The sequence below is a fragment of the Acomys minous genome (assembly GCF_964271855.1).
Source record: "Acomys minous genome assembly, chromosome: 9".
Lineage (NCBI taxonomy): Eukaryota > Metazoa > Chordata > Mammalia > Rodentia > Muridae > Acomys > Acomys minous.
The window spans coordinates 63,054,499-63,079,400 of NC_140490.1; the positions used below are offsets into that span (position 1 = coordinate 63,054,499).

General features: G+C 44.4%; 1 protein-coding gene across 3 annotated transcripts in view; it reads right to left on the bottom strand.

Annotated features, from left to right (window-relative positions):
* Positions 1 to 24,902, bottom strand: part of MBOAT1 (membrane bound glycerophospholipid O-acyltransferase 1) — a 103,671-nt gene that overhangs the window by 54,691 nt on the left and 24,078 nt on the right. The gene's annotated exons all lie outside the window — the stretch shown is intronic.

Consider the following 24,902-nt stretch of genomic DNA (forward strand, 5'->3'; position numbering starts at 1 on the left):
TATGCAGTAGCCTGCCTCCCTAGACACATGGAGACAATTAGGAATGCCACCATGAAGTGCAAAGGCTGAAGTCACAGCGAAGTCCATGACGGTCACTCACGGGCTCAGTCCCTCGCATTCTCTGCCACGCACACCACCTGGGAAAATTTGCTGGCTGCCTATATTCACTTCTGCTGCTGCCATAACAAAGTACCACAGACCAAGTGCTAAACAATAGAGACATCTTAGCTCCTGATTCTGGAAGGTGAAAGGCTGGGACCAAGATGTGAGCAAGACTCGCTTCTCCGGAGCCTCTCCTTACTTAGCTTTATATCTCGCTCTGTGTCCTTACATAATCCTCTCTGTGTATTGGTGTCTTGGTGTTCCATATAAGGACACCAGCTATATTAAATTCCATATGGCCCACCCTCATCACTGCCTCTTTAAAAGACCCTCACCAAACATGGTCACATTCTGAGACCCTGGGGTTTATGACTTGACTTCAGCATGTGACTCTAACCTGTAACATGCCCAATAAAAACCCTCTTCTCAAGCCTATGGGCTGAAGCGGACGTTACTGTCCTTACCCTAGAAGGTGGAGAGCAGGCAGAACCCAAAGCCAACACGGCTATAGGTCTCATTATAACCTGCAGCCAGCTACCTAGAGGCTACCAATGGGGCACCCAGCTGCAGGCCCTGTTTAGGTTTTTACTGACAGGCGTTGCATCCATACAATACACAAGATATTCTTGGGGCAGCCCATGCCGTCGAACACTTGATAGTTCATCCTAGGTTTGCACATGTTGGGAAAGTCCACTGTCCTATGACCTTTGTTTCTAACACAGAAGCTTAAAAAACAGTGACCAAATAAATAAATAAATAAATAAAAGGCACTTTGTAAAACTATGTGCATTCATGTACACGTGCATGCACTGGTGCCCGTCTAGCACTTTCCTCTGTCCATCCCTACCTCATCCTTCCGGACAGACTCTCTGGCTAAACCCGGAACTCACCAATTTGGCTAAGCAGCCTGGCCAGGAATCCTACCTATCTCAGTGGCCAGCACTGAGATTACAGGTGAGCGCCGCTCACACCTGGAGTTCTGACGTGAGCTCTGGAAGACAGAAGCCGGCGCTCCATGCTGACGTGGCAAGCAGTTTCCCTACTGAGCCATCCCACCAACCTGGCGATCAGCATTTATTAGAACATATTACGCGTCAGGGGCTCAACAACTGTCAGCTGTCACTCAAAGCAATTGGCATCTATTATCCTATTACGTCGTCTCAAAGACCATCGGTAACTGCCGAGGGAACTAAACTGCCAATTCCTTAATACACTCGGCCATGTGGCAGCTCTCTGAGGTAAGCCAAGGCTGCTCCTCATCACCTGGCAAGACACTAGTGTTGTCCAGGGGCATCTGAAGTAACAATACCAGGGCTAATAGCCCCTGCTAATGACTGGTTTTTTTGAGGAAAACTCTCCAAATCTCCAGAGACTGTATTCTCACATACCAAGCCTCCTTCAGCAGTTCTGAGTAAAATGAGATTATCCCTCTTAATTCCTTTAGAAACAACCTGCATGTACTTGGTTACAGTTTAAATTGCCCTCTCCTGATAATATCACGGCACATTGTATTAGTTACAACTCAGAGTGAAAACCATTTAATAGCTGACGTTATGGGGGAGAGGGGGCTCAGCAGCAAATGATTGCGGGGTCTATTTAGCCACTACAAGGATAATCTACCCAGAAGTCGTATGTTTATAATCCTTGGCTTAGTAGACAGAGAAAAATGAACAGAATTCAGGACCATGTAAGAACTGGCAAACCCTGTCTTCAAACACGCTCTCACCCACCTCCTCTGAAAATAAAGCTCAGGGCTGCTGTTTGCTAGTGTGAGAGGCCAGGAACAATGACGGTGTGGCTAGCACTGATGTCACCGAGCACACGGCCAGAGCCTGCCTAACTCCTCTTTCCTATCTAGATAAGACCTTGCACCTTCACAACTCTAAGGATATATGAAGTACGTGGTAAACGAGGAAATTAAGTTACAAAGGGGTTTAGAAATTTATCAAAAGTTCGCATACCAGAAAGTCAGTGGCCATGCTGGATTTGAATTCAAGGAGTGTACGGCTAAGAATGTGGCTCATTTGGTACGGTGCCTGCCTAGCTCGCACAGAGCCTGGGTTTAGTCCCTAGCACTGCATAGCACCAGGTGTGATGGCACACACCTGTAATCCCTGTACTGAGGAGGTAGAGGCAAGAAGACTGGGGTTCGGAGCTATCCCCAGGTATTGGCCAGCCTGGGCTATGGGAAAGCTTGTCTTAAAGAAAAACAGCCCAAGGAATCTGGCTCCTGAGTCCACCAATGGGCATGTTTAACTCAATCTCACTCAATTCCAATACCTCATTTTCCAGATGAAGAAACTCGAGCCTGGTAAGTGTTCTGGGTCACATAGCTGCGAGCCTCAGAGTTGGGACTAGAACCCAGGCATCCTGTGTGAAGTCGGCTTCCTGTGGCTATAACACAGACCTGGAAGAAACCATTTACAAAGAAGAAAGGGATACTTTGGCTCACGTTTTCAGCCCTTGGACAGTGAGCCTTGCTGCCTCAGGCACAGGATGGCACAGAACATCACAGCAGGGGCTTGGAGTAAAGGAGCTCTGCTCACCACATGAGGTCCAGGACACAGACAGGGAGGGGCAGAGCTCTCAACATTCCCTCCAAGGGCATGCTCCCAGTAATGTAGCTTCCTCCAACTACGACTCACACCTTAACACATGGGTGTTTGGAAGACATTTTGGGTCCATATACAGCTTCCTCACTCACAGCCCAAAAGCCTTCCTATGGTTCCCCACAGCCTTGGATATGGGTGGAAATAAAACACAGTTGGGAGTCAGAGAGGCCCATGTAGGAATAGGGACTTATCAAAGACCTCTGGACATCTGGAAGGAGGGATGCTGAAGAGGCCTGGAAGAGAATGTGGAACATTTGTGGATGATGTTATGAGCTTGAATGTGTCAAGAGAAAAAGATCCCTACCACTAACAGGGATGTATATGAGTGTGTGTGTGTATGTGTGTGTGTGTTTGTGTGTGTAGTACATATAGATAATAAACACTTGTATAATGTCTAATATAAAACATTAGCATTATGCATGTTAATATAAAATGTACATGTATACACATATGTTGCATAAAAGTGTATTTTTATGTGTAGTATATATTTTTATGAAATCGGAAATTTTCCACGTGACTCAGTTCCACCCAGCTGGGAGAAGCTGAAGTATTCAACTTCTCTCAATCTGGTTGACTAATGAAAAACAACATCCAGTAGAGAACCGCTGCTATATTCTTGGTCATATGAGAAAATAACATCCACCCACAGAATTGTAATGGGTATTAACTGGAAAGTTCTAGCACTTTCTGAGTGATAAAATTCCACATGAATTAGCTGAGCTACAAACTGTAACGTTAGCTGGGCAGTGGTGGTACACACCTTTAAGTCCTAGCACTTGGGAGGCAGAGGCAGGAGGATCATTCTGAGTTCGAGGTCAGTCAGTTCTATAGAGTAAGTTCTAGGACAGCCAAGGCCACACAGAGAAACCCTGTCATGAAAAACCAAACAAAAATAAACAAGCTTATAAAGTAAACTAAATAGCAAAACCACCGTAAGATAAAGACTCTCAACTGATCACTAAAAGGAATGTTAAACGAAAAGTTTAAATAAAAAAAAATGTTTTAAATTAAGCTAGGCATGGTGATACAAGCCTGTAATCCCAGCACTTAGGGAAGCACAGGCAGGCAGATCTCTGTGAGGTGGAGGCCAGCCTGGTCTACAAAGTGAGTCCAGAACAGCCAAGGCTACATAGAGAAACCCTGTCTTGAAAAAAAAAAGTCCCCCAAAACAAAATTGAAAATGACTGTTGCTTGGGCCAGAAATGACTCATCAGGTAAATGCGCTGACGGCCAAACCTGATGATATGAGTTCAAGTCCCCAGGTCCCATGTGGTGGATGGTGAGAACCAATTCCAGAAAGTTCTTCTTTGACTTTCCAAAGCCATGTGCCAGTGCACATGCTTAAGAGTACACTGGAGCACCCACCCACTCACTCACACATGCATACACACACACACACACACACACACACACACACACACACACACACATGAGCGTAGATGAGAAGAGATAGGAGTATATGCTACAGTGATTGAAGACATTACAAAAACATATCAGACTCTTCATTGATTTGGTCCAAACCCTTCAAGCAGTCCCCAGAGGGATGTGGGGACCATGGCTACACTCTCTACAGAAGGAAGTGGAGTCTCCTGGCAGCCACATCTACTTTGACTGCCTGGCCAATGGGAACTATGACGTCACTGAGACCTTTCCGTCATGGCACTCCTATGTGCTGGCTGAAATCCTGAGTGCCTTTGGTTAGCTTTCCCTTCTCCTCCACATCCCCTGCTATACATATTGCAAGAAGGTACAAGGAAGACGCAGAACATTATGGACCTAAGTTTTTACAAAAGGCTTAAAAACACACAGGGAACTTCCTGTCTCAGCCCCTCAACAGCACTGGGTTGCAGGCCAGGAAGGCCATCCCTGCCTTATTACGTGAGGGCTAAGATTTGAACTTAGGCTCTTGTGCTTTCATAGCAAGTACACTTACCTTTCTAAAGGTTTGGTTTTTAAATACTGTTATAGCTGAAGATGTCTTTAAATATCCTAAACTCTGTATGAAAGAAGTGTTTCTAGGTTGTTCTGAATAAAATCGTAATATGATTTGAAAGTTTAAAAATGAACAAATAGAGAGATGCTGTTGGGGGAGGCAGTTCAATTGATAAAGTACCAGCTATGAAAGATAAGGTCTGAGTTTGGACTCCCAGGAGATGTGTGTGGCATTATAGAAGACATCTGGTGTCAACCTCTGGCCTCTACATATAAACACAGATACATATACACACAGAGGCATATATATATAAACATGTATAAACACAGAGAGAGAGAGAGAGAGAGAGAGGAGAGAGAGAGAGAGAGAGAGAGAGAGAGAGAGAGAGAGAGAGAGAGAGAGAGAGAGAGAGAAAGCAAATTGTTCCATATGGAGTGTATGAGGACATTCAGACAAATTAAAACTATTATTCTGTCTTCCAGGAACATACTGTGGGGACGCCACACTCTTTCCTTCTTCTATGCATCAAATAAAACTGCATTGAAATGAAGTTCATCGTAAGAAGCCATGTGAATTTTCATTGGTTTCACTTTATCATAAAATCCATAAATGTTCACATTAAATAAAATGACAGGAATCTATATTAAATAAAAGATGTAAAAAAATTAAATGAAGAGATAATCTCACCAACCACCTTTCTCCTTGCATGAACTGAGAACATTCCTTAATACGTTTTCTATATTTGATTTAACTATGAAGAGGTAGTTTCGATTCACAGGCATTGGTTTCTCCTTTGGCCTCACACACTCATGGTAGAATGACTACCCTGTGATGTGGTTTTCCACTCAGCTATGAAGACAGGCATCTTTCTCATTGTGTTGATTAATTCTGTCAAGTTGATTGCATTAGTAAATGCCTAGGGCATTAGTCAAGCACTCTTCTGGGTATGCCTGTGAGGGTGCTTCCAAAGAAGATTGGCTGAGAGGGAAAGACCCATCCTGAATGTGTGGCAGCGTGCCATGGACTGGGATCCAGACAGAAGAAAAAGAGAAAGGGGTAAGTCAACTGAGCTCTTGTCTCTGCTTTCTGATCCACCATGATGTGAGCCAGTGGCCTTCTGCCATCACAGGCAGGGCTGGCTCCACAGCCACTATTCTCCTCTAGGCTAGACTGTATCTCCTGGATTGTGAGCCTGGGTGAGCATCCCTTCTTCAAGTAATTCCTCTACAGCAATGGGAAAAGCAACTAACACAGGAAATCCACTCATCTCGAGTAAACCTGTGCTTTTTATAGCTAAAGGCTTAATGAATATTCTTCACTCCTTAGATTTTTACAGATAGCCTGTCATTTCCACTTCATTTTGAGCAAGGTATATCAGCCAGCTTTGGGTTGCTGTGACAATATACTTGGGGTAAGCCATCTTAAAGGAGGAAAGGTTTTGTGGCTCACAGCCTCAGGTTTCCATCTGTGGCCACTTGGTTCTGTAGCTGTGGTCCTGTAGCAGGGCAGACCACCATGGTGGAAAATGCATGAAGTTTGTTCACCCAGTAAAAGCTGGGAAGCAAAGTGGAAGAGAGGAAGGGCCAAGGTCTCCATTAGCCCTTCAAGGCTAAACAAAACCCCCAACCCTTTCACCAGTCCCCAGTCTTGCAAAAGGTTCCATCTGACAGTGCCAATGGTTGACAACCAAGCCCTCAACACAACAGCCTTTGAAGGATGTTTAAGATCCAAACCATAACAAGGAAAATGCATTTCACTTCCTGTCCATCCTGAGGTATCCCCAGAGAAGGGGGAATGACTTAACAAAGGGAAACACTGAGCATGCCCAGTCCAGGCCCCGAGAGCTTCCCTCATCCAGAACCAGCCTGCCTACCTGAGGCATTCTCAATTCTGTGCTCCCTAGGCATTAACCCACCCCAGGAGCCTTGCTGCTCAGCAGTAACAGTATGTAGGGACAGGAAGTCGGTTTCTTTCAAGAGTAATGACATATGGCCTAGAGGTGTGGAGGCAAAAGGATCATAAGTTCAAGGCCTGCCTGAACTACATAGTGAATGCAAGGCTAGCCTGGGGAACTTGGAGAGGTACTGTTTCCAAGTAAAAAGTGAAGAAAGGGGCAAGGCTAGATATTGACTTCAGTGGTAAGAATGCTAGCTCCATATGCATAAGGTCCCAGGTTCAATTCCTCAATACTCCAGCAACAATAATAACTAATAATAGTAAGCCCATTGTCATCAGCTAGTTCCATCCTTATTAAAGTAATGTTTTAATCACTAGTGGTAGTTTCCAAATCGGTCCTATATCTAGGAGAAAAAGCAAAGCACACTGTGTATCAATTGCCTTGGATGCCATGTACATGGCGGAATTCATTCAACCAACCAGTCTACAAACTCTCATTTACTTAACAGCTTTTGTTCTTGTAGACTGTCCCATACAGAACACTTTTCTACAAATAACTACTCGCTGGGGAATTCATGGCTGTAAGACAACGCCCTGGCTTCACCAAGTGATAGTTACTCAAAATCTAAAGTCCTGCTAGTTCTGTTTTCTAAACATTGAAGCCAGTCCCAGCTTCTACTAGCCACATATAAGGCTGCTTCTTGCCCCACCCCCACCCTCTCCTGTGACTGGCATCGGATGGAGAACTCTGCCCAGTTTGTTTGTGTTGTTGTTGTTGTTGTTGTTGTTGTTGTTGTTTTCCCAATCAGGTGGTTAGAAACTGAAATGCACTCCTTTCACTTTCCCAATTAGTGGCTGAGCACATGTTCATGCCCAGTTGGCCATCGGCCAGGGAGTTTCGTGGTCTCTAGACTAACATCTTCAAGTATTCGCTACAGAGGGATCATCACCCAGATCAGCAGAGGGAGCCCAGTTCCTCAGTCAGCAGGAACTAGGTAGGAGATGGTAAAACAACGGCCCAAGTGTAAAAGTGGCTTTGTGAAACAGAAGCCATCTTGTCCCCTGGAACAACCTCAGCTAAATCATAATAGCCAGTGTCTCTATCAAGTGAGAGTAGGGCTGGCAAGATGGCTTAGCAGGTGTTTAAAAAACAACAACAACAAAAGCCTAAGATCTGAGTTCAATCCCCAGGACCCATGTAGTGTAGGAACCCACCCACACAAACACACATGCGCAGATAAACAATAAATGTAAATACATAAGATGTATGTACACAAAAGTTGGAATAGTGTAGCTGCTCTCACAGAATGGAATTAACACATGGCAGGTGGTGAACACAGCATCTGGTACAGCCTTAAGTGGGCGGGCAACCCATGCTAGGTATTACAACTTACGCAGTTTTTGCTCCTTTGAATTGTTTTTCTGACACAGAACAGGAAGGACACTCAGAGGCACTATTTAGAGGCCATCAGTTTCTCTAAACAACCCTCAGTAGGAATCACGCACAGAATGAAGAGACTGCCCCCAAGTCACAGCACCCTAACAAAGAATAAACTCCTATACAGTTTAGTAACGGATATGGTCTATGTGTAAAAAGGTAATCGGACTGCCCACCAGCTTTCCCAAATGACATTCGGGTTCATAACTGTGCTTTTAAAAGACAACATTCACAATTCAATTCCTAATCTCCTCTTTAGTTTAAAATTTTTAAGTATTTATATTTATGTTTGAAGTATAAAAATTAATTTTAAAAATGGGTCCAACCAGCATCAATAATGTGATAGAGTAGTGCCCTATAAAAACCAAAATGTGAGCTCTCTCTCTCTGTCTCTGTTTCTCTCCGTTTACACACACACACACACACACACACACAGAGTGTTTAGCTGTTTCCTGTCACTAACAAGGCAATCAGGAAAGCTATCATCCCACTGGGTAAAATGAAGGTTAAATAAGGTAAAGAAAAAGAAAAACAAACTCCCAAGTGGCTTCTTTGCCCCATAACCTGTTGTCTCCTAAACAAGCAAACCAAAACTAACTATGAACAATCTTTTTCTCGGTGAATTTAAGATAAAACTTTAATACTTCAAAATAAGTTTCTCCACAGTAATACCACCAATAAAATAATAATAATAATACTAACAGCAACAACAACATAATTGCTACTTAAGAGCTTACCATGAGTGAGATCTTTGGGGACAAAGGAAAAGCCAAGGGAGGGCTGTTGTCTTATGCAATACACAGGGGCAAAACCAATTATCTCAGAATATGTTGTGAAATTCTCAAAAGTCCCAAAACAAAATTAATTTTAATTTGGTTTAATTTGAAAGTAAAATACTCTGCCATTTAAGTTTTGATAAAAACAAAGCTCTCGTGGGGGCAGCTAGAAAACAGCACAAATGTCATTTCTCCAAAGGTGGAGGGACTCGAAGGCTCGGTGGCCACTGTGGAATGGAGGAGGATGGCTGTCAGAAGAGAGATGCTGGGACTGTGTGCATTCCCTAGGACCTATGCTATTCTGGGCTCTCGTTACATCATCACCTGCTCCAAAATAGTATGTATAATAAAAAGGAAATCAACACAGACCAAGAGGCAAAGCAGCTGCCTGGACCTAAGAAGCATCCCGTCCTCAGATGCAAAGACACAATTGCCAACTATGGGCTGAGTTTATTCTCAATAGCAAGCAAGCTTTTCTTTAGTGTGCATTAATTTTTCCAACCTTCTTAGCTCTTGATTGGTCAAAGGAAAAAGGGAATTATTTGAAGTTTTTTGTTGTTGTTGTTTTATTGTGACAGGGTCTTGGTAGCCCAGGCTGGCCCAAAACTTTCAGTCTTCCTGCCTCAGCCCACCAAAGGCTGTGATTACAGGCATGTAACACCACACTCAGTATGCATTTACATTTTAAAAATCAGACCCTATTATTGACCCCTGCCCTTTCACTCACAAACTATAGAATGTTCATAACCTCGCACGCCTGCCTTGGCCAAGGCCCAGATCCGCTTCCTTCACTAAAGCTGGTGAGTGCCAAGGCTTCTCAGCATTGCTTGTCCTCACATGACTGTGCTCTTTGCTCTTGACATCAGAGCCACCCTCTCCTGCTCCTCTCTCTTGCCGTTCTGGTCACTGCTATTTCCTCTTCTTTGAGGATGCTGCCTCTCAGAGCTCATGCCAGGCCAGGCCTTCCTTTTGCCACACTGTAAAAGCAAAGTGATCGTCCTATGCCACCAAAACCCAGCTGCCACTTTCAAATTACCTTCCCTTATACACCTAAATTTTTGCAAAGAAAATTCCAACAAGAACTACAGTGAAAAGCAACATAAGCGTAAAAATAACATGCATCCTCACTCAATACACCAACTGACACTGCTAGACCTCTACGTCATAAAGGGGAAAAAACCCCTCCTTATAATAAATCTAAGATTTAATTCTCAAACTTCCATAAAAAGTCATAGGTTAAACAAGTTTTGAACAATACCACAATCTCATGGAAATCTTTCCTTAGAAATGATGAATTCCTCGTGCTAGAAAAAAAAAATACCATAAACTAAGTCCAAATGCATTTGTCTGCTTGCAAACTGGAGCACACAAAAGACTGTTTGAATGTGTTTGACTGAAGAAGAGGTAGACCAGAGATCAGACAACTCCTCAAAAATCTGAGAACTGCATGTAGAATTGGGCCATACAGGTAAATATTTGGAAATACAGAGTTTAAAGGATGGAGGATGGAAAGGTGTAAATGTTTGGGAAGGAAAAGAAATAAAAAGCAGATGGGGGGGGGAAAGAATGTGGAAACAGCCCATCTTCTCAAGATAGTTGTAAAGCTCAGATGAGATGCTAGCACGCACAGAATGATGAAAGCAATAAAAACTCTAGACAAAGTCAGAACACACTCCAGGTAGAACCGGGTGGGGTGCACTTCCTCCAAACCAAAGCGCTTCCTCCTGGAGCCAGGATGGGGCTCCATGAGACTCAGAAAGCTAATGAGACTTCTGAGGATTGGGAAACCCACGAAAGCTACAGGATCCACAAGACTCCATCCGAAGGCTGCAAAAGCCATGGGCCATTGCTGGAGAGAGGAGACTGTGTCGCAGCTGGCTGAGATGGAGGGAACTGGGAAGGGAGCCCCAGAGACGCAACTCTTGTGAGCCATTACCCATACGGTGACGTTCGCAGTGCTGCAGATATCTTTGAGTAATTCCAACAAACCCGCTGGTTCGCCATGCTGTACTTGGGAGCGGTGGTTGCTGTGTTCTGTCAAAGCTGCCCTATCTAAGGTGAGCAGATGTTAGTTTGTACCTTCTTAGCAAAAGTCGCACAACAGTCTCATTCATATGAACCTAGCAGCTTGTTATTCTGTGGATCTGCATACTTTCACAAAGAAGAAAGCTAAAGGAAATCCGGGAGAAAGAAAATCAGAGTATTAAGATGAGCCCAACAGGTATCGATGGCTCCCATAACTAGATAACTAGTGGCTCCAAGGACAAAGCCCTTCTCCTTTTTGACTTGGCCTTTCATAAGCCATAGACTCAACCATGAAAGGCAGTCATTCTGCTTCAATGAACGGGAAGACCAGCTTTCTTTTATCTTCTTTAGAGCTGAGAAGCAAGGGGAAACCTAGCTCACTGTTCACAGCACCTCACTCACCTCTTCTCACTTCTCAAAGGTTCAATAATGCCGCAGGGAAGCAGTACAGATGAGAGAGAGAGACAGACAGAGAGAGAGAAAGAGAGCAGCTCCCCCACACAAGTTTACACGCTACATGAGAGAAGACAGTAACACAAGCCAGCCACTTTTTATAGCATGTAGCCTCAAATGAAAAATGGGGCTAATAACCGTTGGGTCTTCTGAAGAATTTGTGTGCTTTAAATAAAAGGATTCGAAGGAAAGCTAAAAATAGCAGTACACCGAACAAATCCAGCACTAATCACAATCCCAGTGGTACATTCTGGATTCACTAGTGTCTAAAGAGAACATATATACATAAAATTTCAATGGATACTAGGGTCCCCATGTCCACCTTCTAGATAGTGGTGATGTACGTTTTATTTTTCATAGCGAAAAACAGAGATTTATAATACAGTTGTTATTATGGCTTGAATGCAATGTGGCTCCCAAAGGCTCATGTGCTGGAAGACGTGGTCCCCAGTGCTGGGGCATCAGGAGGATGTACACCTTTTGGAAGTGGGACCTAGCAGAAGTTGGTTAGATCATGGTGGGAGGGGAAAGGACCCTCTTTAGAATGGATTAATAGAGTTCTCATGAGACCCAAGACTATCTTTAGAAAGTAAATGATCAATTGAGGCCACCTAAGCACTTTCAACCTTCTGCAAACAGCTGCTTCCTTTTCCACCTCCCTGCCATGTTATGTCCCACACAAAGGGACCCTCCTCACCAGAGGCCAACAGATGTGGCTACCCGGTTTTGAACTTTTATCTCCAAATCAGTGAAGGCATCTCGGTAGATAAGGCTGCCTGCTGATGACCTGAATTCAATCCCCAAGATCTCACACAGTGGAAAAAGAAACAAATATGAAAAATATTGTGGAAAACATTCAAGAAATCAAATCACCTTTAGCACAGACATTGCTTTTTTTTTTTTAATTAATTTATTCATATTACATCTTGATTGTTAGCCCTTCCCCTGTTTCCTCCCATTCCTCCCTCCCTCCCACTTCCCCCCTTCTCCCCTCCCCTATGTCTGTGATTGAGGGAGACTTCTTCCCCCTATGTATGCTCTAAGATTATTGAGTCTCTTCTTGGTAACTTGCTATCCTTCTTCTGAGTGCCACCAGGCCTCCCCATCCAGGGGACATGGTCAGAAAAGGGGCACCAGAGTTCACGTGAGAATCAGATCTCACTCTCCACTCAACAGTGGAGAATATTGTGTTCGTCGGCTAGGTCTTGGTAGGGGTTCGAAGTTTACTGCCTATTTCTCCTTGGCTGGTGCCTTAGTTTGAGGAGGACCCCAGGACCCAGATCTGCCTGTCATAAAGTTCTTCTTGTAGGTTTCCAGGACCCTGTGGGTCCTGTTATTTCCCCATTCTTCCATGCTACTCTCGCCTAAAGTCTCAATAGGATGTCCTCTCCTCTGACCCACTTTCTTGGTAAGTAAGGTTTTTCATGGGACGTATCCCTTGGACTAGTGTTTTGATATAAGTGAGTATATACCGTTTGTCTCTTTTTGCTTCTGGGTGAACTCACTCATTATGATAATTTCTAGGTCAATCCATTTGTCCACAAATTTCGGGAATTCCTCGTTTTTAATAGCTGAGTAATACTCCATAGTGTAAATGTACCATAGTTTCTTAGTCCATTCTTCTACTGAGGGACACTTAGGCTGTTTCCATGTTCTGGCTATTGTGTATAAAGCAGCTATGAACATGGTTGAGCATATGTCCCTGTTGTGTGTTCGAGCATTTTCTGGGTATATTCCAAGGAGTGGGATAGCTGGGTCTTGAGGAAGCCCTATTCCCATTTTTCTGAGAAAACGCCAGATAGCTTTCCAAAGTGGTTGTACTAGTTTGCATTCCCACCAGCAGTGAAGGAGTGTTCCTCTCTCTCCACATCCTCGCCAACATGTGGTGTCATTTGAGTTTTTGATCTTAGCCATTCTGATGGGTGTAAGATGGAATCTCAGTGTCGTTTTGATTTGCATTTCTCTGATGCCTAACGAGGATGAGCATTTCTTTAAGTGTTTCTCAGCCATTTGATATTCCTCTGTTGAGAATTCTCTGTTTAGTTCTAAGCCCCATTTTGCAATTGGGTTGTTTGGTTTTGTGGTGTTTAATTTCTTGAGTTCTTTATATATTTTGGATATTAAACCTTTCAGACATTGCTTTTTAAGTACAGTACTGGAGCTTAAGTTCTCAAAACAAATCTTTTTTTTTTTCCCTTGAAGAGAAACTGAAGGCACAATACCATCTGTTGAAAACAGTGATTGTGATGTGTCATGTAGCCCTAGGGCATCTTTACAAGTGTCTGCAAGGAGTGACTGAGAGCCTGACCGTGAAGTGAGCCTTGTTTTTGTCTCTGTTTTAAAATAAATGAAGTGTAGGGGCTGTGAGCACTGAATCTGGAGCCTACTTGGATCCTCACCTGGTACTCACCGGCTACACAGCACACTCTCCCACATTCAGAGGAAGTGAGGTTTCACCACACTAAGGTACATAAAATAGTAATAGATCAGTGCCGTCAAGGACTCAGTTGATAACGAAAATGACGATATTTTATTTCAAAACCAGCTAAGTGTTTTAGACTGAGCCTTTTTAAGTTTTTATTACATTTTTAATTGTTTGTGTATGTGTATGTGTGTGCGTGTGTATGTGTGTGCGTGCATGTGTGCCTGTGTGGAAGTCAGAGGATAACTTCTTAGAGTCAGTTGTTTCCTTCCACCGTGTGAGCGCTGCTGATCAAACTCTGGCTGTCAAGTTTGATGGCAAGCGCCTTTACCTGCCGAGCTATCTCACCAGCCCTTAAATCTGGACCCATTATATGATTCCAAAAGTACTTACTTTTCAATTCCATGACAAAGATTATGAAGAGGTGTGTATTCATAATTACAATGATAATTATAAGGAGAACTCGACCACTTAAGAAGGTGCTTCACACAGAGAAGAAACCTCACATCCCTTAGCAGTCGAACTCGCCCATCAAGGATAACAAGCTACCCTCCCTCATAACTCAGAAGAACACACTAACAAAGACCTTGCTGGGGAGGAGGTTCAGCAGTGAAAACCAGGCCGATATTGGCCATTTTCTGCCAACAATCCAGTCTTTGATCTTCAGGAAGTTTCATCTTTTCCTGTTTCTTAAGCAGCAAACAAAAGGCCTCTGATCGACCCGCAGATGCTGTGATAACAAATATGACTATTTTTAAAACCCACCAAGAAACGCAGCTATGCACAGCAAGTGCAGCGGATATCCAGATGTCTCCTAGAATCTGGTGGTTTTGACAGAGCCATTTCCTAAGAGGCCAGCTTGGTCTGACGCTTTTTTTTTCCCTTTTCTTTTCTCATTTCTGTTCCTTTCCTCGAATCTCAAGCTGTGTGGTTCTACCCCTAACGGCTTCACTTCCCTTGTCCCTTGACCTCTAGGACAGTTCCACCAAGTCCTGGTGGCACAACTGAGCAAGCATCACTTGAGAGACTCACACCCTGTGGCTGTTGAAAAGGTCCTTGAACTGAGCTGACATCAGGGCTACTCCCACCAAGAGCAACGGTGCACACCTCTAACCCTGGCACTTGAGAGCCTGAGGCAGGCAGAGGATATGTATAAGGCCAGCCCACTACATGTTGAGTCCAAGGGCTACCATGGTGGGACGCTATCTCAACAAACGGTACTCACTCCTCCAGAACCCTTCGAAGCCAATTTGTAACTTCCGGTCTCCCATGCTAGCTCTCCTCACTCTGTTTAACCTTTGAACTAGCTCATTTCACACTACAAGCAAAGCTGCTGACTGCTGCTGCTAGCTAGTTCCCAGGAACGCAAATGCTATCAGGAAGGAGATAGTGTTGGGCAGTGGGGACACTTGGATACTGGGAAAGAGGACATGAAGGTCCCTGTAAATCTTGTTTGGGATGTGACCTGCCCTGCCCCCCACTTCCTTCTGAGCAGAAGCTAGGCTTGTTAGAGCGACCGAGTAAAATGAAGACTCGTCGACACAATCCTCATCAAATGGCTAATGCCCTAGAAACATGCCAGTGTGAAGACTCATGGGAAATAAATATGTTAAAATTGAGAGTTGCTGCTGGGATCTGGACAGATAGGCCAGCAGTTAAGGGCACTTGCTCTCTAGGAAGGAGCTCAGTTCTCAATTGTCTCTTACTCTGGCCTGACACCCTCTTCTGGTCTTCTCGGGCACCTGCACAAACATGGTGTACATGTACTACACACTCAGGTACATACACATAAAATAAATAAATATTTCTTAAGAGTTACTACTATTTTAACAGGATGGTCCTTTCAAGCATATTTAGTGTTACAATGAGGTCACTGGTTCCCTGGTTATCAAACTGCCACTAACTAGCTCTTTGACAGAAGCATGAAGAGTTGCTGTCAATGTCTGGTATGAATTTCATTAGACAGCCTTTAATGGAGATGCGACACACACGGGTGCAACAATGCTGACTTTTGTTTTTTTTTTTGTTTGTTTGTTTTTGTTTTTTTGGGGGGGGGTTGTTGTTGTTGTTGTTGTTGTTGTTTTGGTTGTTTTTTTTTTTTTTTGGCATCAAAAAGAGGTAAAGGCTGAGGGCTTGCCTCTCTCCATCTTAACCTTCAGTGTCAAAACGCTCTGAACAGGAAAATCTGGATCTCAGAAGAATAATCTATAAGGTTTCCATTGACCTTAAAAACACCCTATAAAAGTGTTTAGTAATTTTGTTGAGGTAAAGTGACTTATCTAGGAAAGTGGGTTCATGGCCACTCTGACAGCAGATGATGAGCTGACTAGCCACACAATCAGTGTATTATCAGATCTACTGTGTGCAGACTCCATGGAGTAGGAGCAAGGTCATCCAGTCAAACATCTTCTCACCAGTCACGATCATGTAAGCAGTTTCTAGCATGTAAGAATTCCCAGCACAAAGATAAATGAAATAGAAATTTCCACACAAGATCTGGGAGAGAGGAAAGTATCCAACCTTTGCCTCCTTCCAATGATTGCAATAACTGACATATGCCAATTTTATTGTGCCTGGGACATCCAGTCTGGGACATTAAGCACCTCCATTAATAGACTGTGTGATGGTTAATTCTGACTGTCAGCTTGATTGGAGGCACATTTTTGGGGGTATGTCTGTGGAAACTTTTCCAAAGAGGGTTAACTGAAGAGGGAAGATGCACCCTGAGTGTGGGCAGCACCTTTCCATGGGCTGGGGTCCCAGAGGAAATAAAAGGGGGAAATGGGGACCTAGCATGGTGGCTCATGCCTTTAATCCCAGCACTCAGGAGGCAGAGGAAGGCGGATTGCTGTGAGTTTAAGGCCAGTCTGGTCTACAAAGCGAGTCTAGGTCTACAAAACGAGTCCTGGACAGCCAAGGCTAACACAGAGAAACCCTGTCTCAAAAAAGGGGGAGAGGGGATGGAAAAAAGTGTGCCGAGTGCTGGCTTGCCTTCCTCTACTTCCTGATCCATCATGATGTGACAAGTCTCAGCACTATGCCCCCCTTCAAGATGAGCTCCACCATGAATGCATGCACACACAGAGACACACTCAGACACAGAAATGCACACACACACACACACAATGACTATACTCTTTTAAGCTATGAGCTAAAAATAAAAAACAAATCCTTCTTTCCTTAAGTTGCTTCTGTAAAGAACTTTTGTCACAGCATCAGGAAGTCACTCATACAGACTATACCGTCCCCGAAGAAAGTCTTACTTGGCTGCTTTTAATGTCATCCAGGAAGTACACATTTTCATGTGCTATATACAGCAATTCAAGACATCTTCATCTCCTCCCACCTGCCCTAAGGACTCCTTTCTCCAACCACGCCCACTTACCCTGCCCTCAACACATCATACAGTCTCCAGGGCTACTCTCCTTCTCTTCCAGCCCATAACTTGCCAAGTCCTCACAGTTGCCCCCCACCACTTCCTCCTAAGAGTATCCCCAGTGTGCACTCTCAGGACTCTGGCTGCTCACTCCAATAAATCCCAGCTCAGGCTACCCCACATCCTACTTTCTGACCCTTCCAGAAACATCTGCTTCAGTATTCTGCTAACGAAGCTTAAGACCCATCAACACTTTGAAAGCTGCCAGCGAAAATCCACCTTGGGCTGCCCTTGGCGCCATGGACTTGGAAATAGAATTCTGACTTCTAAATAGGACCCCAACTCTTCCTTCTGCCACTTAAACACCAATTACTTGTGACTTCTTTTTCTAATCCAAACAGATAATTTATCCATGCGTAAATGAATTTGATTAGAAAGTTCATTTACTAACCGGCCTCTCTTAAGGAAACTTGCAAGCTGCTTTAAATTGGAGGTATACAAAAGCTTAATTAGAATTTAAAAATTGAGAACAAAAGAAAATGAGCTAACCAGAAAGCAGTTGGATGGAGCCCAAACTGACTTTTAATGAGACACGTAATTAAAATAGATATGCCATCGACTAGAAATGCTCTCAATTTAGCTAGCCTGGCTGGCCAGTAAACTGCAGAGATCAGCCTGTCTCTGCACTATCCAGTCCTGGGATTACAGAGATGTGTACTGTGCCCAGTTTTATAGATAAATGTTGGGAATCTGTGGTGGTTTGAATAGGTATAGCCTCCACAGACTCAGGTGTATTGCTTGGCTCAGAGTTGGCACTATTAGGAGTTGTGGCCTTGTTGGACTAGGTGTGGCCTTGTTTAAGGAAATGTGTCACTATGGGGCAGGCTTCAAGGTCTCAAATGCTCAAGTTATGCCCAGTGTGGCATGCAGTCTCCTCCTGCTGTCTGCCTACCAAGATACAGAACTCTCAGCTCCTTCTCCAGCACCATGTCTGCCTGTATTCCAGCAGGTTTCCCACTATGATGATAATGGACTAAACCGATAAAACAGCAAGCCAGCCCCAATTGAATGTTGTCATGGTTATGGCATCTCTTCCCAGCAACAGAAAATCTAAGACAGGATCTGGACCCGGGTCTTCAACTTAAACAGCTAGCACTTTGCTGCCTAAGCCATCTCCACAGCCCCTGCTTTCTTCTTTCCTAAATTCTAAAGTGAAAGAGCAGTAGTCATGGGTCTACTGAATAAAGTCAGGATCCCACAGAGCTCAGCGCTGGGTTCAGGACACACTGTGCATGTTACAAAATGGCAGGAGCTTAAGTACCACCTTCTAGAAGAAGGGATACAGTGAACACCATGGGCCACTAATAGGAGAGTCATCCTCAGTGCCCAGCACATGAGGTCCAACCCATGCAATGTTCATGTCTCCATGGAGATGCAAGATAAAGAAAGAATTGCCTAAAATGGAGACTCTGTGTGGTAGTTTGAATGAAAATGACCCCCCTATGTGCATATATTTGAATTTTTAACCCCTAGTTGGTGGAACTGTTTGGAAAGGATTAGGAGGTGTAGCCTTGAAAAAGATGTGTCACTGGGCCTAAGCTCTGAGACTTCAAAAGTCAACATGCCTCCTAGTTAGCACTCTCCCCGCCACCCCTGCCTGCTCTCTCTCTGCCTATGTGTGAACTGGGATGTAAGTTCTCTGCCACTGCTCCTGCCCCATGCCTGCCTGCCACCGTGCTCCCTGCCATGATCGTCATAGACTAACCCTCTGGAACTGTAGGTTCCTAATAAAGCCCTCTTCTAATAAATTGCCCTGGTTGTGGTGTCTTATTAGAGCAGCAGTAAAGTAGCTAAGATACCATGTTTCCAACAGCAAACACTAAGGAGAGTTGTCTAACGGTCTAATGCCTCAGGTGACTGATGCCTACCTCGCATCTGCAGTGAATTCAAGGCAGCATGCTATCAGGAGATGACGTAGGCTAGACAGTCAGAGTACTTGTGCTTAAGTCTTTGTTCCCCTACGTAGATGGCCAGTGACTCAAGACACACTGCTCAAATTCCTTAGCTATAAAACGCAATGATAAATCGAGCTTGGTGATATACACTTTTATTCCCAGCAGAGGAAGATGAATCCCTGTAAGTTTGAGGCTAGCCTGGTCTAGGCAGCAAGCTCCAGGACTGCTGAGGATACAGATAGACCTTGTCTCAAAGAACAAAAACAAAACAGACTAAAAATAAGGATGATGATGATGATGATGATGATGATGATGATGATGATGATTAGACAGAAATATAAATACCCCCATGGTTACAGAATTATATGAAAAGTACCTGACAGTTATCTTGGTTGTTTGTGCTAGTATAACAACTCGCCTTGAGTTAGGTAATTGATAAACAATAAAAACAGTTCTAGAGACTGGAAAGACCAAGGTCAAGTTGCCAGTAAGCTTTGTGTCTCCTCCACAGAGCCTCCTCTACTTGACAGGAGTTCCTTCCACTTCCTATTATAGGGACATGAATTTCCTCCAGTAGAGCAGCTCTCTCTCTCGATACTACTGCATTGATCATGTGGTTTCATTACATCAATTCCAGAGAAGACTCAAGTGTTCATACCACCAGTAAAATCAAGCAGGCTATCAATCTTTCTACCTGGGTCTATACGTTAGCAGGCGTACTCCATTTCCAGAACCCTGAAAAGTGCCCTTCTCCCATTCTCCCTGTCTTCAGTCACCTCAACTGGGGGAAGGGAAGGATTAATATGAGGACACTCTTCCTTCCTCTGGGAAGACCAGTGTACCAAGGACTCACCCTCTGACCCTCACTCCTACTTCCAGCCAACAGGCTGCTATCACCCTCCTTTTGAGCGAGCACTTACGCACGCATGCGCACACACGCACAGGAACACACACACACACACACACACACACACACACACACGCACACGCACACGCACACGCACATTCACATGTTAAGCTCCCTGAACCACTCCAGTAGCATTACTTGCAACTGAGACAGATTAGCTTATCCCAGCATGCAGAAGCATCTACTTAATCCCTGGGTCCATATTGACACCTCTGTTAGCTTTGCTGGGATGTGGAGGACTGATGAGGTAACACAGTGGTTAAAAGCATTGGATGCTCTTCCAGAAAACTCAGGTTCAACTCCCAGCACCCACATGGCAACTAACACCATCTATTACTTCAGTCCTAGGAGATCCAGTGTCCTCTTCTGACCTCTGCAGGGACTCTACATACCTGGAACACAGACACACCATCATGGGTAACTTAGTGTGTCCGTGGATCAATTTGTAAAGGATTAGAGAGATGGCTTGGTGTTGCCAAGCCTGATAACGATTTTTTTAAAGCTACATCCCTGGCACTCACTGCTCATCTTGCAGGTAGCTTCGCTAGGGGATCTTCTCTTCTCCAGCAATCATTGACTGCTTATATAACCTTGGGGAGGGTCTGTGAATCCCGTAACTTTCTGGGTTTCCTGAGCCTTGCAATGTGTCATTAGATTTCCGACTCTTGTGAGCCTATCCTCCTCCCTCCAGGACGGAGAGTTTCAACTTAGAGGAAATGGTTATACAACCCCTGGTACTAAAAGAAAAAGAGCTGACTGTGTGGAGATGACCCACTGTGCTTAGGCTGAACAGGAGCCACAACCCCATGAGCCAATTATCAGCTGGGGTGAGAGAACAAAGGAAAAGAAAGTATGGTCCTAGCTAAGGTGATGTCATGTGATAATCAGTGGACAGAAATAATCATCCAATGTGACTATGCTGGGAGGTCACACAGGGCTACAGGTATTCAAGGGACAGGCAATGACTCTCAACAGAGAGAGCTCTAGTGCCAGCATCAAGGCTGAGGGCTACGCCCCCTGCCAAGAAGGATGACCTTCCCTCTGTCTATCAGTCTCTCCCGCTTTCATGGTGGTCAGTCTGCACATCCCCACACCATCCTCTACCAGATGGACTACAGAGCACTCTGGCCTACCTTTTCTCTTCTGGACTTAAAAGCCTTTCAGGTATCTCCCCATAATCTACAGAGGGAAATTCTGCCATCATTTCACCATCTGGCTGCCTCCTTGATCCCCAGGCAACACAACACCTGCAAGGCTAAATGTCCACTAATCCTACCTCTACACTGTCTGTGTGGATTCATTCTCTGCCTCTCTGTCTGTCTGTCTGTCTGTCTGTCTGTCTGTCTGTCTGTCTCTCTCTCTCTCTCTCTCTCTCTCTCTCTCTCTCTCTCTCTCTCTCTCTCTCTCTCTCTCTCTCTCCTCTGTGTGTGTGTGTGTGTGTGTCTGTCTGTCTGTCTCTCTCTCTCTCTCTCTGTCTCTCTTTCTCTCCCTCTCTCTCTCTCTCTCTCTCTCCCTGTCTCTCTCTCTCTCTCACTCACACATGCACACACACACACACACACACACACACACACAGCAAGTGCATGGTTGCTAGATTTGAGTTCTCTGTAGGCAGCGAACACATTTTGGTCATCTTTGTGAATGTGGTGGCTTATTTTATATGACAATGTGTCTAAACCAAATTCTGGTTAATTAATTTTGTTGCAGGAGTATATGTTTTCTGTCATGTGCAGCTCTCCTAAATCACTCAGGTATCACTTCAGTGTTATTTAGATGCTTCTTTGAAGGCATATTTTAGACAAGATTAACATTTAAATGGATGAAATGAAACAGCTTGCCTTACTAAAATTAGTCTATTAAAAAACTTTTTTTAAAAAGGGGGTGGGCCTCACCCAACAAGGACAGAGGCTCCTACCAGCAGCAGTCCTCCTTTGAGCCTGAACTACAGCTCTTCCTTGGGTCTCCACCCTGCCAGCCTTGCTGTAAATTTTTGGACTAACCAGACATCAACATCATATGGGCCAATTCTTTAAAATTAACCCAGATGGACAGATGGAGGGATAAGCAGATAATCAACTATAGGAATATGCACTCGAATCTCACAATTTCTCACTAATACAAGTCACAACGTGCATAGCGATACAAATTAATCTGATTCTTGAAGGCTGGCAAGATGGTGCAACGATTTTTGCTGCTGAGCTAGTGTGGTGGCGCATCCCGGAGAAAGAGGCAGGTGACCTTCTCTGTTGAATCTGAGGCCAATCTGGTCTAGCAAGCAAGTTCCAGGCTAGCCAGGGCTATGGCAGACTATCTAAAAACAAACAAACAAACAAACAAACAAGCAAACAAAAAACAACTAGCCAACCCCCCCCAAAAAATCAGTCAGTTCCCAGCACCACCCACACAGGTGGCAGGTGGCTCCTCTGACCTCCACAGGCACAGGCAGGCATGTGGTACACATACATACACTCAGGCCCAGATACAAACAATAAAAATAAGTAAATGAAGTATTTCTGAACACAGTGATTTCATTCTTTAGGATCCAAGGGCTTTCACCGTTTTTTTTTTTTTCATTCCATCACATGAACCTACGAAGTAACTGTCACCTCCTTTCAAAAGATGAAGGCTAAGACTTAAGGACTGGCTTCATGGCCAAAGCCTCACCAGTTCTGATACCATTCCAGCTGCTTCTGACTCAAAGCTTCAGATCACTGTGTGATTAGGGGGAAGGAAAAGAACTCAAATTCACTGCTGGCACGAACTTGCTTGCAGGCACTGGTCATAGACAGAGAGGATGCAGCCTCCTCTGCTGCGTGTATCCACAGTGCTGCATATGGCAAGCCCTCACTGCGTCTTCTGCCTCTACTCCTCCTCCCAGTCCAAGCACTTGAAGACCCATGCAGATGAGGACTTGAGAAAAAAACAGAGAGAGAGAGGCCAAGTAGGGTCCTAGGTAGAATGGGAGGCGGCCGGCTTAAAGTGAATGACTTGAGACCCTGGCTGGCTGCGAGGCTCTGAATCAGGAGGGTCCTCAGAAGGCCAGCCTGAAATTCCATCACTCCCGGGCAGAGCCCATGGGGGAACCCTTCAAGATGTGGCACATGTTGAGGTCACAGTGTAAAGGGGTGACAACTGTGTCTGGCTGTGGGATTTGGAAGAGCTACACAGGAAAGAAAACATACTCTCCTGAATGGAAATTAACTAAGCAGAAAGTCAGAGGGAAAAACCACACCACAGCATCTGGGCTCAGTCACAATGATCAGGTCTCACTCATTTCACAGCTCCAGTCTCTGCCTTCCAAGGAGCAAAGCAGAAACTTGTTGGCATGGTGACCTGTTCAGCTTTGGGCAAAAGCTAAAGCTTGTAAACACAGTTATAAACTACTTACCAAGCTGGTTGGAAATGTTTATGACAAATTTAAAAGTCTTTAGGGTAAAAATAGCTTTGCATATTTATTCCTCTAAGCCATCGGCAACTCGTTCATTCAGATATTAAAATAAAGTCTTTCCAAGAACACCAGAGAGAATTCCTAAGATGCCTGTAATGTTAACACCAATCAACAACTCCATTTTCAGGAGCCTAATTTGGTTGTTTAACCTTCTCTTTTATTTTCCTTTTAAATTTTTACTTACTTACTTATTTATTTACTTACCTATTTGAGACAGGGTTTCACTGGCTGACCTGGAACTCACTGTGAAGACCAGGCTAGCCTCACACTTACAGAGATCCATCCTCCTGCCTCTGCCTCCCCAGTGCTGAGTTTAAAAGTATGCACCACCACCACCACCCCAGCCTAACCTTCTTAGTGTGGCACCATTTTCCTCCTTCTGAAGAGATGAACAGAATAGAAAGCATGCAAAATTGGAAAGAATGTGACTTCTGTGTCAAAAAAAACCAACAACAACAAAAAATAAAAAATAAAAAATAAAAAAACCACACAGCTAGCTGGGTGTGTTTGGGCAAGGTATCAAACTATGATGAGCCTGGATGTCTGATTTCTCAACTATAAACAGAACTAAGTTGTAAGAGTTTTTAAGCTTCTTAATAAAAAACAAACAAGACATGACACACACACACACAAACACACACACACACACCCCTAATGACCCATCCACAGCACACTGAACAAGGTGTGGTCACCCAGGCACCCAGGCGAGAATGCTAGGCTTCCCAAGCATTTCCATGCCTCTTCCCATAGGCTGTCTGAAAAGTTTCAAGTTCTCGTTTTACAAATTGAAGACAATTTGTAGAGCCAGAGAGATAGCTTGGTCATTAAGACTGCTTGAAGCCAGCCTGGTGTACAAAGTGAGTCCAGAACAGCCAAGACTACAAGAGGAACCCTGTCTCAAAAAAACAAACAAACAAAACAAAACAAAACAAGACTGCTGGAAGCTCTTACAGAGAAACTGCATTAAGTTCCCAGCCCCTACATCAGGCAGCTCACAGCCACCCGTGACTCTCGCTCGGGAGAACCCAGTGCCCTCTCCTGGCCTCCAAAGACAACCCACGTGTACATACCCCAGCACAGGCGTGTAACACATACACACAATTTCTTAAATGCTTAAAAATTATAAAACCAAGAATTCAGCAATCTCTGCTTTCAACAGTGAAAGGCGAGGGGGGCGTGACTCTGGACTCATTTGTGAGTAAAGTACGAAAAGGATAATGCCCTTGGGCTTTCTCCTTACAGTTCTGATCCAAGTCCGGTGGTGCGCATCTGAGGTCACAGCACTTGGGGCATGAAGGCAGGAAGGACAGAAAATGAAGGGCAGCCTTAACTACTTGGCAAGTTTGGTGTCAGCCTGACCTACATTGTTGAAAAGAGAGAAGAGGAAAAAAAGAATGGGAAAGGCAGTGGGAATAAGGGATGAGCTGGCACGCGGTGTGGAAGGACAGGAAAGCATTCAAGCTAGAGGAGGACTCGAGGGTGTGCACGGGTGAAATGGCAGCCGACGACAGTAAAGAAAACCAAACACAGACCTACAGTGCAGAGGCTGGTTTTCGCCG